At 50.3% G+C, this 5,973-nt stretch overlaps 1 long non-coding RNA gene across 1 annotated transcript; it reads left to right on the forward strand.

Moving 5' to 3' along the window:
* Window positions 1–3,091: 3,091 nt before the first annotated feature.
* Window positions 3,092–4,517, forward strand: LOC119320271. Its single transcript, XR_005154882.1, has 2 exons — window positions 3,092–3,717; window positions 3,804–4,517. It is a non-coding gene; the product is annotated as an uncharacterized LOC119320271 (long non-coding RNA).
* The last annotated feature ends 1,456 nt before the right edge of the window (window positions 4,518–5,973 follow it).

Genomic DNA, 5,973 nt, shown 5'->3' on the forward strand with positions numbered 1-5,973 from the left:
CGCGGCAGTGGCAAGGTGACAGGCGGCCCACAGACGGTGGCTGCAGCCGGGTCACATAGGGCTACCGCGGAGACCGCCGCAACATCAAAGTGGGCAGAGACGGCTCCAAGGCGACGTCAGAACCAGCGACTACAGAGCGCGGCGATAGAGGAGCTCGGCGGTTTAGAGCAGCGAGATCCGACGGCGACTCAGACAGGAGGCGACTCGGTAACAGCATGGTTAATAGTATAGCCAACTGCTGGCTATAAGCCATTGCCAGGTCATCTATAACCCATTTTATAGGCAATATATATAATAGTTGATTAGAAGAGTGTATTACTTTTTTATTATATGCTCCACATTTCACTCTAACAAAATGTCTAGGAGCACGTGCTAGAGCTGGCTCTTCATCAAGAGCCCGCTTATCTTCTCTCTCCTCTTCTCTTTCCTCCAACTAAGCAAAAATATACTAGTTTATTTTTTATAGCCAGCTGACTCAGCTTTAGTGTACTTGCTCTAAGCTGCGGCGGGTAGTTTAGGCTGTGGTCGGCTTAGGACCGCGGTGATGGAGTCGGCGGTTCAGACACGGAGGCGATCCAACAGCTCAATGCGGCGGCTCAACAGCCACGGTGATGGAGGCGGGCTCGACGGCGCACCGGCGGATTTATAACGGTGCGAGGCGGAGAACGGTGAGGGCCGACTCACAGCAGTGGGTCAATGAGGTAGCGGAGATGACCATGGGCAGCTCGAGGCGGCGCTGCAGGCCGAGGCAAGACGAAGCCACGCGTGCGGGATCGAGGGTGCGGCCGTGCGGAGTCAAGGCCGACCACGGCGACCGACGGCTCTTCAGCCGATGAACGGCGACTTGTAACAGAAGTGGGCAGTGGCATCGGCGGCTCGTCGGTAGCGGACTAGCGGGCGACGGGTTGATGAGGCGATGGCCAGTGAACGGACACGCGGCGACGGGGCAGCTCGACGAGCCGCAGGCAGCATAGTCCGAATCCAAATCTTCCATCCACATCCGTTCCGGGTCGTCCATCGTTGCTTTTGACTTCTTGTTTTTTTTTCACGCTCCACCATCGTTGCATACCGGAACTTTCCCTTAAAATATACCAATAATAATACAGCTCATCGCGTCTGTTTTGTCTGCTGCCACCGCTTTGGAATTCACTGAGACATGCAACGTAGCCGATGACAATACGGCAGGTCAGACCACCAATCGACACAGTAGCAATTGGATCCGGACACTGAGTCTGTAGCAAAAAATCCCGACGGTTTTGACAGACCATACGTTGTTTCCGGGAAAGAACTTCCGTTGATCTCGGCGGAATCAACTTGATGGATCGCACAGGCGGCGGCGGCCATACAACAAGATCCTAATCTCTCTTGTGTTCAACCTGCGCACTGCCACCTTAAAAGTTAATCATGATTTGAACATAAACTGATGAACATGCCGGCTCTTCTTCTTTCGGCCAATGGCAAGCCTCTCCATCCCAAGAGAGTGCCCTTCAAAAACTTAATACCACCGTACGCGAGCCCCATGGTGGGCGTCAACTGTCGTGGAATTGTCACGCCAGATGTCCTCTTGCAAGGACTTAGTTGCGAGGCCAAGACATCTATGTGGTAGCTTCAGAGGGGTTGGGTGGAACCGAGAAGCTCTAAGCGGATCATCACAAAAGACGAGGATTTAGACAGCTTTGGGCCCCGGGAAACATCATCCGGAATAGCCCTACATGCTGTTTGAGGTTAGGTCTCATTATGCTCATCGAGAGTCGCCGCATAAGCCGGCTCCCCCCTTTGGTCTAGCCCTAGATATTGTTTCTTGTTCCTTGTCCATCTTTGGGGAGCCCTGCCCCTCCTTATATAAGTTGAAGGGGCGGCTTACATGTAGAGTCCTATTAGGATTAGAACTAACTTATTCTCTATTACAAGTCAGATACAAGTACGGGTCTTGCTTCCTCGTAAAGGAAATATTCCTCATGCCTTCTGTCTTAAGCCGGCCCACCATAATATGAGCCGTCCTTCTGGGCCTTGAGCCTTCTGGGCCCCCGGGTCTTGTCGCTCCTCTGATCCGCTTGCCGGGTCACCCATAAGTCGCCAGGATCGGGCGGGTCACTTAGTGTGTCGTCCAGCCAGGGCAGGTCATTAGTGAGTCGCCAAGTCCGGCCGGGTTATCCTTCCGTCCGGGTTACTCCGCGGGGTATATCCCCGACAATAATCCTATATCTCATAATCCCTATTAACATTTATTCATATTTATGCTTTCCCACTTCGAAAATATGATGACCAGAAAGTAAAGAATTACAATACTTACGACACTTTTGTTGTGCCTCCAACAGTAGGTGCACACTCTCCATGCCAACATGACCACTTCCCTGGACATTGTCATTGGGCCTCGATGAGTATCATGATTAGGGGATGCAGAGCTATGGGACACATGGTACAACGGAGGGTAGTGCCCCCCCAGCTGTCGTGCGGGGCGAAACAGGGTGCGAGCAAGATGCAATGTTGTCACACTCTCTCTATTCTTCATCTCTCGCTCTCTCCTCCCTATCTTAGTGATGACATCGATGACATGCAGAATTGAGGAATATCTTGATGGTTAGCAAGTACGGGCGAACTTCAAATATATTCTCCATTAAGAAATATTTCTTTTTAATATTTCATTCACTTTTAATTATTATACTACATCTGTCTCAAAATAAGTGTCCCACCCTTGTACTAACTAACAGTACTCCCCCGTTCCTAAATATGTCTTCTTAAAGATTCAATATGGACTACATACGGAGTAAAATAAGTGAAAGCACACTCTAAAATATGTCTATATACATCCATATGTAGTCCATATTAAAATTTATAAAAGACTTAAATTTAAAAACGGAGGGAATACAATGTATAAAATTGTATTGAGAGTTATTTTAGAACAGAGGAGCATGGACTAACAACAAATATCATCAAGTATTAATCGGTGCTCTTTCAGAAATGAAAAATTCGGTGCTAGCACGCGTGCATCCAGTAGCTTCCAGCCGGTACAAGACGGATCTCATTCCATTTCATTAAAGAAAAGTACTCACGGTCCACTGCGTGCCTTATCTCATCGCCACTCCTCTCCTTTTTATTCAGATCGCCAATTCCTCCGCCCATCCTAATCCAGCGCTGGTCCTCTTCCTCTTCTCCATCCAATCTAGCCAGGAGCCGCACGTGCGCGGGCCGTGGTGGCTGGCCAGCGCAGCACTCCCTAATCGGCGATGAACCCAGAGGACGCCATGGCTGGCGCCTTGGAGCTCCTCTGCCTCGTCCTGATCTGGCCGTCCGCCCCAGTCGCCAGCCCCGTGCTCCGGATCAGGCCAGCAACCTCGCCTACGACTTGATTCGGACCTCCTAGCCTTCGCCACCTGCGCCATGCCCCAAAGGTTCGGCCGGTCCGCGTCACTCATTCTCGCTTCTTCCTTTGCTCGCGGCTCGCGTTGACTGCGAAAGGCCACATGCCTCGTCCAACCACATCCTCTCACTGCCTTGCTCCTCCACCACCACACCTCTCCTTTCTTCCTCCCCTCCATGCCAGCCGGGCACTCTCCCTCTCCCGCCTCCGTTCGCCGCAGGTGAGTGCGCGGCTGCGGGTGTCTGGCCAACAGTAACAACTGCGGCAGTTCGGTGCCCGGAGAAGCCGCGCGCTGGGCGATGTGGAGGAGGACGACCTGCCGCTTCCTCATTCGGGCATCCTCCTCTGCGCCGTCGGTGAGCCCTCCCCTACTTCCTCCATCTCTCTTCTCTCCCCTGTGCTTCTTCTCTAAGAGCTCTCTCTGCCGTCTATTTTTCTACAGAGAGACGTCCATGGCCGCCCGATGCCCGAGCGCCGCCGGCCAAGGACCCGCCGGCGTCCAGACCCCCTCCACGCCATCCCCATCTCGCCGGAGACCTACACCAAGTCCCATCCAGCACCCGCACCACCCTTTAGGCCCGCCCCGCAGCGCTGCAGCCCGAGCGCTTGGGCCGCCTCGCACCCGAAGCAGAGGAGAGGAGCTCCCTGCCACGAGCCTCTCCAGCCCGGACAAACCAGCAAGCCGACCCCGCCTCCTTCTCACTTCCCTCCTCCTTCCTTTTTTCCGCCGGGATGCATCATCCCTTCCTTCGCTTCTGCGGCGTGGAAGCCGACAGCAAGCTGCGGCCCGTGCCCGACGATGGAGAAGGCAAATGGATAAGCGGAGGTGGTGCCCGGCGGCGAAGCAGTTTAATTAAGGACCGGGGTAGAATTGTAACTAATGTGGGGTGTTTATGTAAAAACGAAGCGTTATCTCATGTACCCACTTAAAATAGGACTGCGGATTGAATTATCAAAAATGAAGGGACTTTTCTGCAAAATCGCTAGCGAAGACGGACGGCAGAAACCCAATTCCCGAGCCGTCATGATCTCCTTCCTCCATTGTTGGATCACCGGAGCTGTCATCCTCTCCTTCTTGACCATCGATGTCGTTGAGAAACCACAAGGGATCACCTCCGTCGCGGATTATATCCCCCAACAACTCTTCTTGTTCTAAGTCTCTGTCCATAGTTTCTGCAAATATTACAACATGGCAATATACAAACATGAGAGATGGATTAGTGGCAAACATGAACTTAATATCACAACAAGGAATCATTTGCTTATGAGCAATGGATTAGTGGCAAACATCGTCAAGGACTCCTCCCCTTATGTCTGATGAGTCATCCTATATATCTTTCGAGAGAGGATACTTTGCGGACCGCCTCTCTCATGCCTGTCCGACGTCCCCCCTCATGTTGAAGTTATCAGGGTTATGTTTTAATGATCTCCCACCATGTCGAAGTTATAGGGTTTATGTTTTAACAAAACCCCATCATGTCGAAGTTATCAGGGTTATGTTTTAACGACCCCCCTCATGTCGAAGTTATCGGGGTTATGTTTTAACGACCCCCTCTCATGTCGAAGTTATTGGAGTTATGTTTTAACGACCCCCCTCATGTCGAAGTTATCGAGGTTATGTTTTAATGGAACAAAATGTGTTTTTGACATTAGACGTCAATAGTATTATACATAACAAAAATGCTATATGATATTATTGTTGTAGCATTATATATAAGACCCCACTCGCCACCTTCGACAAACGGGTAGGGGTGGGAGGGGTAGGAGATCGGCAACGCTCTTTCTTCTAGGTTTTGGGTGGCCTCTAGAGTTGGTCGGGTAAGCGGACCGGGAGTAAAACTTAGTAAAGTTGCCTCTCCCCGATTTAGGCAAAGTAAAACTTAGTAAGATCATCATGCCCATTTAGTAAAGTTGCCTCTCCTCGAAATAGAAAAACAATATGCATACATCCATGGACCATCCGTACATCATAGCTCATATATTCAAACTTAATATGAGTTTTAGCAAGATCATCATGAACAAAAATTTCTATGAACAAAATAAATTTCTATGTACAAAAAAATCATGAACATTTAGTAAAGTTGCCTCTCCTCGATTTAGGCAAAGTAGAACTTAGTAAACTTAATATGAGTTTTAGCAAGATAATCATGAAGAAAAAATTCTATGAACAAAAAAACTTTCTATGAACAAAAAAAAAGCATACATCAATGGATAAAAATATCTATGAACAAAAAAATCATACATCAATGCATACATCCATGGATCATCCATACATCTGCATATACATACATACAACATCCATACATACATGAATGGAAAAAATCTATGCACGAAAAAAGCAGAGGAGGGGCGGCGGTGTGGCAAGCAGAGCAGCTGGGACGGCGATGGCGGCAGCGAGGCAGGCAGGGGCGCGGGGGAAGGAGGGCTCACTGGGGACGGCTCGGGGCAGGGCGCGCATCGGGACAGAGGGCGTCGAGGGCGTCGATGGCGAGCTCGGGCATCCTGACGGCGTCGATGTGCTCGGAGTAGTCGGGGGCAACTGAAAAATTCCTAAGTCCCTCCTTATATACACAACCCTTTGTCTTGGTTGGTGGCTGCAACCGGGACCAAAG

This window comes from Triticum dicoccoides, chromosome 6B (genome assembly GCF_002162155.2).
Source record: "Triticum dicoccoides isolate Atlit2015 ecotype Zavitan chromosome 6B, WEW_v2.0, whole genome shotgun sequence".
Lineage (NCBI taxonomy): Eukaryota > Viridiplantae > Streptophyta > Magnoliopsida > Poales > Poaceae > Triticum > Triticum dicoccoides.